Here is an 11,633-nt window from a genome sequence, read left to right on the forward strand (position 1 = left end):
CACACAATGAGTACGAATTACTCAAGCATACCATTGTTATTTCTGATGGTATGTTAGGTAACGAAGAAGAGCAGGTTCGTGGAGACTAAAGCGCTAGGAGCACTTGCTGTTGCTGTTGATTTGGTGAGCCCACATGCTCATTCGTGGGTCATCCTCTATATATTCATTCCATTTATTTATATTAGTTTTTCGGGCTGCGTCCCGATGATTAGACGGTCATTCTTTATTCTTAGATGCTCCATAGTTTACATTCATTTTGTGAGTAGTTGAAGGATTACTGCTAAATTTTGGCTTTCTTTGTTTTGACTAAATTATACCTTTATCAAGACTTCCACTTATTTAATAATTGACATTTCTTTATTGTTAGTTTCTTAGCTATAAACTGCTGGTACTTGAGTAGTGAACCTTGCGGGTTCTAGTGTTGGATATTGAATGCTTAGGTTCTTCTGATGTTGTTCATGACGTCAGATGCCGGTACATCTAGAGTGGGTTTTAGGGCGTGACGAGCTTGGTATCAGAGCCTAGGTTTAGATACGTCCTAGGATTACTGTTGGCGTCTGTGGAGCTGTGTCTAGTGGAGTTTTCCTTATGCAGCCTGATCATCTGCACGACCGAGAAACTTCCAGGACATTCATAGGTGTTTCCTATTCTTCTTAATTCTAAATTGTGTTGTAGAGCTTGAAGTCCTTTTAGGATCATTCTAATTCGCTCGTTAATTCGTGCCTTGCAGAAATGGCCCTAACTCGATCCGAAACTGGTAACTCAGGACGCGCCACATGAACTCAAAATCTGGTGAGAGCAAACGCTAGCAACGGGAACAACGCTGGGAACCGGGTGCCACCTCAAAAACCTCTTGCTCTTGCTACGGGTGTGCCTGAGATTGGGTCAATGCAGACGGCGATCCAAATGCTAACTGCATTAGTTGCAGCTCAGCATCAGCGTGGAGGTATGGAATCTCATGGTGGAGGAATGCTTAAGCAGTTTCTTGATTTAATGTCACCAGAGTTTTTTGGGTCACGAGAGTCGGACGACCCCCAACACTTTATGGATGAGACTTTCAAGGCACTGAGGGCAATGAATGCCCAGGATTTTGAAGCTGCAAGGTTTGCATCATATCAGTTGAAAAATATTGCTCACACTTGGTTTGAGGTGTGGGAGTCTGAAAGCGATAATGATGTTGTACCTCCTAGTTGGGCTGAATTTGAGGAGGCATTCATAGAGAGGTTTTTGTCTGATGAAGAGAGATTTTCTATGGCTACCAAGTTCGAGAAACTTGAGCAAGGTACAAAATCTGTTCGTGAATACAGCTTAGAGTTCACCCGTCTGTCAAAATATACACTGTACATGATTCCGACTGAGAAGCATAAGTTGCCTCGTTTTGTACGTGGGTTGGTCCCACGAATTAAGTCTGCATGTGTTGCTGCTATAGCTCCTACTTGCACTTTCTCATCGTTAGTTAGGTTTGCTGAGCAACAAGAGAACTGGAAAAATGAGGAGAGGGTGGAGAGAGATCAAAACAAGAAGGCCCGATCTGCAGGTGGCTTTAGTGTTAATGTTAATGGAGGGAAAAGGAAAGGGTACTCAGCATCTACTTAGTCTAGCGCTTATTCTAACGCTAGTGTACCTTGTGGTAGACAAGGGCAACGAACTAATAATAATCAAAGCATATTTTCTCAGGGTAGTAATCGATCAGCTGTGTGGGAGGATCGTATTTGTCATCAATATGGGATTAAAGGCCACGTTAAGAGAGAGTATCAGAAATGGCTACGTGAGATGGCTAGTATGTCTAATCAAAAGAATGATTCGCCTGCTTTTACTTCTGTTAAGAATTTGCCTGCTGGCAATGCTGATAATAACCAGAATGCTCGCGGTAATTGTAAAGGGAAGGAAATTGCTAACACTTCTAATGGGGGAATAGCTCGACTTTATGGGTTGACTCGTAGGGAGGCAGCTGAAGCCATTGACGCTTTGGTTACAGGTATTCTTACTATTTGCTCCTTTGATGCGTACTCGTTGATCGATCAGGGTTCAAACTTATCTTATGTGACCCCATATTTTGCTCTCAATTTTGGTATGGAACTTGAACTTCTGTTGAAACCCTTTCTTTGTCGATACACCTTTCGGTATTCCTGTTATTGCTTCTAGGGTCTATAGAAATTGTGTTGTTATGATTAAGGGTCGTGAGACTATGGCTGATTTATATGAACTTGAGATGGTGGATTTTGATGTCATTATGGGGATGGATTGGTTGTCCGCCTGCTATGCTAATGTGGATTGTAGCCATAAGTTAGTTCGTTTTGTCTTTCCTGATGAGCCTATTATTGTTTGGGAGGGCAAAATTGCTAAGCCCGGGGTAGGTTTTTTTCCTATCTTAAGGCTCGTAAATTGATCACTAAGGGGTGCATCTACCATTTGGTTGCGGTTAATGATACAAAATCCATAGTAATTGAATTTGCATCTATTCCCATAGTTAGTGAGTATCCCAAAGGGTTTTCCGAAGATCTTCCCGGTATTCCTCCTGATAGAGTCATTGATTTTTGGAATGATGTTATTCCAGACACCCAACAAATTTCCATTCCTCCATATCGTATGGCTCCAGTGGAGCTAAGGGAATTAAAAGACCAATTAAAGGACTTGTTGGATAAAGGTTTCATCTGACTAAGTTCCTCACCTTGGGGTGCTCCAGTCTTGTTTGTTAGAAAGAAAGATGGTTCCCTTAGGATGTGTGTTGACTATCGCCAGCTTAATAAGGTGACCATTAAGAATAAATATCCTTTGCCTAGGATAGATGATCTATTTGACCAACTTCGGGGTGCTAAGTTCTTCTCGATGATTGACTTAAGGTCTGGGTATCACCAATTGAAAATAAAGAGCAGAATATTTTGAAAATAGTGTTTTGTACTCGTTATGGGCACTTCGAGTTTCTAGTAATGTCTTTTGGGTTGACTAATGCGCCTGCTGCATTTATGGACTTAATGAATCGTGTGTTTAAACCTTATCTGGATCATTTCACCATTGTTTTCATTGACGATATTTTGGTGTATTCAAAGAGTCGTGAGGATCATGCAAATCATCTGAGAATAACCCTGACAACACTTGAGGAGAACGAGCTTTATGCAAAGTTCTCTAAGTGTGAATTCTAGCTTAATTCTGTGGCTTTCTTAGTTCATGTGGTGTCTGGCGACTATATTAAGGTTGACCCTCATAAAATTTCAGCAGTGAAAGATTGGCCTAGACCCACGAGTGTGACTGATATTCGTAGTTTCTTGGGTTTGGCTAATTATTACAGAAAGTTTTTGGAAGGATTTTCATCAATAGCCTCGCCATTGACTAAGTTGACGCAAAAGGCTGCTAAGTTTTAGTGGTCTGAAGCTCGTGAAAAGAGTTTCCAGGAGCTTAAGGCAAGGTTGACTTTGACTCCTGTTCTGACTTTACCCTCTGGGTCCGATGGCTATGTAGTGTACTGTGATTCCTCTAAAATTGGGTTGGGTTGTGTGTTGATGCAGAATGGTAAGGTGATTGCTTATGCATCGCGACATTTGAAAAAGCATGAGAAGAATTACCCGGCTCATGACTTGGAGTTTCTTTGCCATGGTATTTGCTTTGAAGATTTGGCGTCACTACTTGTATGGTGAGCATTGTGATGTTTTCACTGTTCACAAGAATCTACAATATATTTTCAAGCAGCGAGAGTTGAATCTCAAACAAAGGAGATAGTTGGAGTTGTTGAAAGATTACGACTTAAATATCTTATATCATCCGGCTAAGGCAAATGTGGTTGCTGATGCTCTGAGTAGAAAGTCTATGGGCACATTGGCATATTTGCGCGCACCTGACATGCCTATAGGAAGGGAAATTCGAAGACTTTCTAATCTTGGTGTCAGACTTGATGAAACCGATGATGGTGAGTCAGTGGTACTCACGCCAGCTCGGTCTGACATTGTGAAAAGGATCAAATCCAAGCAGTATGACGATGAACTTTTGATGAAATTGCGGGATGGAGTGGAAAGGGGTGAGTACACTTCATTCACTGTTGGGACATGTGATGGTGTCCTACGGTTGCAAGGGCGGTTATTTGTTCCTGATGTTGACGGACTTCGACAAGAATTGATGGTGGAGGCGCATAGTTCTAAATACTTTGTGCATACGGGGTCCACCAAGATGTATAAGGATTTGAAACAACACTATTGGTGGAAGAGCATGAAGGTTGATATTTCTAACTTTTTGGCTAAGTGTTTGAACTATCAACAAGTTAAGGCTGAACATCAAAGGCCTGGAGGCCTAGCTCAGAATATCAAGATTCCGCTGTGGAAGTGGCAGGTGATCATTATGGATTATGTTGTGGGTTTACCCCGCATAAAGGACAAGTTTGATTCAATTTGGGTGATCGTGGATAGACTCACAAAGTTTGCCCATTTTCTCCCTGTGAAGACATCATATACTGCAGCGGAGTACGCCAAATTATATCTAAAAGAGATAGTTAGATTGCATGGGATTTCGGCATCCATCATATCTGACAGAGGTACGCAATTCACTACTCATTTTTGGAAATCCCTTTAGGAAGGTTTGGGAACTAGAGTGAAATTGAGCACTGCCTTTCATCCTCAAACTGACGGGCCAGCGGAGAGAACTATTCAGACTTTGGAAGATATGTTGCGAGCCTATGTTATAGATTTCGGACGAAATTGGGATGGACATTTACCTATTGTGGAATTCGCGTACAGCAACAGTTATCAAGCGAGTATTCAAATGGCTTCTTATGAGGCTCTTCATGGGAGGCGTTGTTGGTCTCCAATTGGTTGGTTTGAACCAACTGAAGTAGAATTGTTGGGTCTTGACTCAGTTCATGAAGCAATCGAGAAAGTTAATCTTATTGTACAACGACTCAAGACAGCTCAGAGTAGATAGAAGTCTTATACGGACATGAGGTGTCGTGAGCTAGAGTTTTCTGTTAGTGACAAGGTATTCTTGAAAGTGTCGCTGATGAAGGGAGTAATGCGGTTTGGTAAAAAGGGAAAGCTTAGTCCTCGTTTCATTGGATTTTATGAGATTGTTAGGAAAATTGGGACGGTGTCTTATGAGTTGAAGTTACCATCTGATATGGCCATGGTGCATCCTGTGTTTCACATTTCGATGTTGAGGTTGTACAAACCCGATCCTTCCCATGTGTTGAACCATGAAGATATTGAAATCAATGAAGGGTTATCTTATAAAGAGGAACTAGTTCAGATTCTAGATCATCAAGTTAAAAGGTTGAGGACAAAAGATATAGCTTGAGTTAAAGCCCTGTGGCGAAACCATGATACCGAAGAAGCAACTTGGGAAGCAGAGGAGGACATGAAGAAAAGATATCCTCACTTGTTCCCTATTGCAGGTATGAGTTAAACATTTTAGCTATTCTTGCGCGAATCATTTGAAATAATTTGTGACTTAGTGAATCCTTGGTAGGCTACGATTCTCATTCGAGGACGAATGATCTTGAGGGGGGGATAATGTAACACTCTGTAAATCCGGGTTAAGTGTGAAAGCATCTTGGAGATTCAGACTCCACTATTTTGTTAATGGAAAAATACGGCCAAAGAATACGGCCTATATTTTGAAATACGGTCCGTATCTCTCGGGAGTTTTTCACCCACCTCCCCATGGGGTCCACTGTTTTGTTAATGTAAAATATGGCCACATAATACGGCTCGTATTTCTGGGCGTATTTTACCCGCCTCCAGCCGTGTTTATATATACCGGGTTCAGTTAATTTTATCATTTATTCACATTCTCATAAACCCTAGCGACGAATATCTTTCCTCCAAGTCCTCTAACATTAAGGTGAGAACTTCTTTAGCTGTCACGACCGAAGCCATGACGAGCACCTGGAGCTAATCTACCGAGTACCTCTAAACATACACCTCATAATCATATTTAGGTGGGCTATAAGCTAGCTCATATGCATCATACATTGTAAGAACATGTATCACAAAATAATGGCACGTCTTCATGTAATCATCAAAAGCCAGGCCCATAAACATAAGCCAACAAGACTGTCTATATACTGTATATCAATACGTATTGTTAAGACTACGGAATATCTAGATACATGCACTGGTCTACGAGCCTCTAGATAGAATACATGAATCCATAAGGACGGGGCAGGATTCTGCTATGCCCAAGTGTATATACATACAAAAGAGTAGTACCAATAAGCTGCAGCTCCGGGACAATTGGAACCTTTCTGACACTCCGCTGATAAAGCTCCTAAAAATCAGGTCCGTCTACCTGTCTACCTACGGGCATGAACGCAGCATCCACAAGAAAAAGACGTCTATACAAACAATGTACTGAGTATGTAAGGCATGAATAACAACATAATAAGAAATATAGAACATAACAGGAGATAAAGATAATCTGTACATCTGATTGCCTCATAAGGCGAAAACCATGCATGCTTAGCTTTCAAAAGAAAACATTTCTCATATACATATATAACATAATCATTAGCCCGCGTCCGGGGTAACCATCTCACGCCGCCCACTAGTGATGTTGCCCGGCCATATAGGCACGGTGTTAATATCATTATCCATAGCCGCCCACCGTAGTGGTGCTGCCCGGCCGCATAGGCACGGTGTTAATATCATACATCAAGCATGCACGAGAGCCCAACTAAAAACTACAACTCTATCGGAGTGACGTAGGGTCGGTAACCTCCGATTTATATTATGGAACAATCATCATCGCTATATCTCACTTTGAAGGAACAATTATTATAAGGTGAGATCAACAACAATGAATAAAATCGAGAAAATCATGAAATATGCTCTATAATCTTATAATAGCACTAAAATCTTAAGCTTTGGAATTTTTAGAATTAAAATCATCATCATCATGTTCATCATAGAAAACATCTCATCTTTAGTATCATAAAAAGTTTTTAAGAATCATGAACTTCTAACTTTTGGAAGTAAGAAGGTTATGGAAACATATATGGAATCATAACATAAGAATCATGCCTTTTGAAAGAAAGGGACTAGCCTTAACATACCTGTTTGATCCCCTACTACTTAACGCTTATTCTCCCGAGCTCGTAATTCTACATTCAGGAGAAATCATACTATTGTTAGACTTATTGTCATATGCCTATCTTAAGTCTTTAAATTAAACTTAATTAGAATACGCCAAAATTCAAATCAATCATCTCCCCTAGTTATATCCTAGCCGAAATCACAATACCAACACAACAACAACAATAGCAATACTAATGTCAACAACATCATCATCAACACCAATATACTCCATAAAACATCCCACACGGTTTTTCCCAATTTCTCAACCAACCATAACAATATTCACAATACCATAATCAAAGAATTTTATTCAATTTAATCTCAAATTAATCCAAAATCTCCTTTCAAATTATTCCATAGTCATCTTTTTCACTTTAATACTTTGCAACTTCTCTTCTATGATTCTCTTCTTTTATAGGACTTGCTAAACCTTCAAATCAACTTAATCATGAGAAATAGGATGGAGAACATACCTTACGCTAGAAGAACTTCACCCCACTCAACTTCTTCCAAAACAAAATTCATCAGAACATTAAGTAGAGACAAGAACAATCCTTCGCCATGAATTAGCTTAGGGTTTTGGAGTTTGATCCTCTTTTGTGATGGTATAGAATTTTTTGGAATGGTGGAGAACTTTCAAGAACACTCTTATAATGGAGAGAGAAGTGTGGGAAATTCTAGAGAGGTGTGGAGATGTTAAGATATTTCTAGAGGGTTGTGGAGTTGAAGAAAAATGAATAAAATGAAGTGTAGAGGCCCTTTTATAGGTGCCAAGCTCGGATTGGGCGGGGTCACCCCATAAGTGAGCTTCCCGAATTTTCCGCCGTGTTCGTATTCCTCTGACTGTCTGTTTAAAATGCCCATAACTCCCTACTCCGATGTCGTATTGACGAACGGTTTGTTGTGTTTGAAACTAGACTTGAAAAAATTCATTTTAGGCTCTTGAAACACCTCAAAACTCCTGATATACCCGGGGATATACCCCTCTGAATTTGACCCAAAATTTCTGTCCAAAATTCTTCCAACCTTTTTTCAAATTTTTGACAAACTTATTTTCTTCGATTTGCTTAGTCCCGGAACCTTTAGACACTTGCTTAAAACTTGTTAAGAGTATTCATTAACCTTATAAGAGTTCCATGACCTCTCCGAGCTTACGTTAGTTTACTTACAATGCAAACGATGCGAAAATTCCTCCCCCCTTAGGAACATTTATCCTTGAATGTTAAGCTCTTAGGGATTTCTACGAAAATTTTGCCAGAGTTTCCCCTGTAATTGTACCACTACCATCCTATCACAACAACCCAAAATATATAACGCCTCACAAGGCTACAACATCAATACTCATATTGGCCACACACGACCAAGAAATCATTCAAAGAAGTATCACATAACTGAGGATAATGGTATCCCTGGCTGGAGCTTTTTTGGGAGTGAAAACAAATGTGGGTACCTGTACTTCATATCTTCTTCAGCTTCCCAAGTCATTTCTTCTCTATTATTGTTTCTCCATAGGACTTTAACTGAGGCTACGTCTTTGGTTCTGAGTCTCCGAACCTTCCTATCTAGAATAGCAATGGGTACTCTTCATAGAACAATTTCTCAGTAACTTGGACATCTTCTATAGGCACAATTCTGGAAGGATCTCCCACGCACTCACAAAGCATTGACACATGAAAAACTGGGTGGACTGACTCCAAATTCGAAGGCAGATCTAACTCATAAGCTACTTGGCCTACCTTATGCACAATCTTGTAGGGCTCGATATACCGGGGACTAAGCTTGCCCTTCTTGCCAAATCTCATTACACCTTTCATCGGCGATACTTTCAGGAATACCCAATCGTTAACTTGGAATTTCAAGCCTCGTCGACAATTATCTGCATAGGATTTTTGATGACTTTAGGCTGTTAATAATCAATCTTGAATAAGCTTGATCTTCTCCTCCACTTGCTGGATCAAGTCTGGGCCCACTAGCTTTGTTTTCCCTACTTCAAACCATCCAATTGGCGATCTACATTTCTCGCGTATAAAGCTTTATATGGGGCCATTTGAATACTAGAGTGGTAACTATTATTGTACGCAAACTCAATAAGCGGCAAATGATCATCCCAACTACCTCCAAAATCTAGCACACATGCCCTTAACATATCTTCAAGGGTTTGAATAGTGCGCTCAGCTTGCCTATCAGTCTGTGGATGAAATGTTGTGCTAAGTCTTACCTGAGTCCCCAGACCTTCTTGAAAAGACTTCCAAAAATTAGCTGTAAATTGTGCTCCCCTATCAGTGACAATAGATACTGGAACATCATGAAGTCGTACGATCTCCTTAATATACAACTTTATATAATCTTCTGCTGAGTACGTAGTTCTTACTGGTAGGAAATGAGCTGACTTCGTAAGCCTATCCACGATCACCCATATAGAGTCATACTTACGCCAGGAACGAGGCAATACTGTAATGAAGTCCATATTAATCACTTCCCACTTCCAAGTTGGAATCTCTGTAGCTTGCAGCAATCCCCCAAGCTTCTGATGCTCGATTTTCACCTGTTGACAATTAGGACATTGGCCCATAAACTCCGCTATATCTTTTTTCATTCCATCCTACCAATATGTAGATTTAAGACCATGGTACATCTTTGTCGCTCCTGGATGGACAGAATAACGGGAATGATGGGCTTCTTCCAGAATCTGTCGTCGTAGTCCTGCAACATTAGGAACACATAATCTGCCTTAGTGCCGGAGAACTCCATCTGCAGGAACCTCAAATAGTGACTTTTCCTTCTGAGCAAGCGCATCACTATAATGAACTAACACAGGGTCCTCAAATTGGCACTTCTTTACCTTATCTACTAAAGATGACACGGCTGGATTCTGGACAGTAACTCCCGTATTGCCCGAGTCCATTAAGCGAACTCCTAGGCTGGCTAGCTGTCAAAGCTTACGAACTAACTCCTTCTTCTCCGGTTGAACATCACGTAAACTACCCATAGATTTTTGGCTAAGAGCATCGACTGCCACGTTCACCTTCTAGGATGATATAAGATACTTACATCATAGTCTTTTAATAGCTCCAACCACCGGCCTTTGCCGCAAATTCAATTCCTTCTGTTTGAAAATATATTAGAGACTCTTATGATTCGTATAAATATCCACATGAACACCATATAAATAGTGCCTCTACGTCTTTACTGCATGAATAACCGCAGCCAACTCTAGGTCATGAGTTGGGTAGTTTTTCTCGTGTTTCCGCAATTGTCTTGATGTATAGGCAATAACTTTGCCATGTTGCATCAACACACAACCTAGCCCCATTCCTAAAGCATCACAATAGATAACATAGCCCTCTGATCCTTCTGGAAGTGTTAGGACTGAAGCCGAAGTCAATCCATCTTTCAGCTCCTGAAAACTACGCTCGCACGTATCCATCTACTGAAATTTTGCTGATTTCTGATTCAACTTCATTAGTGGTCTTTGAAATGGAAGAAAATTATTCTACGAACCTCCTGTAGTAACCGGCCAACCCGAGAAAACTACGAACCTCCGTAGGCGTTGTAGGCCTCAGCCAATTCTTCATTGCTTCAATCTTCTGGGTATCTACCCGAATACCTTCAGCTGAAATAATATGCCCTAGAAATGTGACAGAATTCAGCCAAAATTCACATTTTGAAAACTTGGCATATAGTTCCCGAGCTCGAAGAATTCCAAGAACAGTACGTAGATGATCTGCATGCTCTGCCTCCGATCGAGAATATACCAGAATATCATCGATGAACACGATCACAAATAAATCTAGAAAAGGTCTGAATACATTATTCATCAAATTCATGAATACCTCTGGGGCGTTAGTTAGTACAAATGACATCACTCGAAACTCATAATGGCCATATCTAAATCTGAAGGCTGTCTTCGGGATGTCTTCTTCCTTAACCCTTACTTGATGGTATCCCGATCTTAGATCTATTTTTGAGAACCATTTGGCACGTTGCAGTTGATCGCATAAATCATCGATCCTTGGAAGTGGATATTTATTCTTTGTCTTCACCTTGTTCAATTGCCTATAATCAATACACATCCGCAAAGAACAATCTTTCTTTCTTACGAACAGCACCGGTGCTCCCCATGGCGATGAACTAGGCCTAATAAAGCCCTTTTCAAGTAGATCTTTCAGTTGCGCCTTTAACTCCTTCAATTCTGCAGGGGCCATCCGATAAGGAGGGATAGATATGGGCTTAGTATCTGGCAATACATCAATGGTAAACTCAATCTCCCGTTCTGGAGGAAAGCCTGGAAGCTCGTCTGGAAACACGTCTGGAAACTCATTCACTACTGGGACAGATTGAAGAGTTGGCAGTTTTGCTTCGGTGTCATGAACCCGGACTAAGTGATAAATATAGCCCTTAGCAATCATCTTCCTCGCTTTGAGATAGGAAATAAACCTACCTCTCGGGGACGCTGTATTACCTTTCCATTCCAAGACTGGTTCTCCCGAAAATTGGAAACGAACCATCTTTGTTCTACAATCAACATTGGCGTAACAGGAGGCCAACCTATCCATACCTATAATAACGTCAAAATAT

At 40.7% G+C, this 11,633-nt stretch overlaps 1 pseudogene; it reads right to left on the reverse strand.

The window, feature by feature from the left end:
- LOC132038093 (beta-glucosidase 13-like) overlaps positions 1–11,633 on the reverse strand; it is an 82,610-nt pseudogene that overhangs the window by 17,030 nt on the left and 53,947 nt on the right.

The sequence above is a fragment of the Lycium ferocissimum genome, chromosome 11 (genome assembly GCF_029784015.1).
Source record: "Lycium ferocissimum isolate CSIRO_LF1 chromosome 11, AGI_CSIRO_Lferr_CH_V1, whole genome shotgun sequence".
Classification (NCBI taxonomy): Eukaryota; Viridiplantae; Streptophyta; class Magnoliopsida; order Solanales; family Solanaceae; genus Lycium; species Lycium ferocissimum.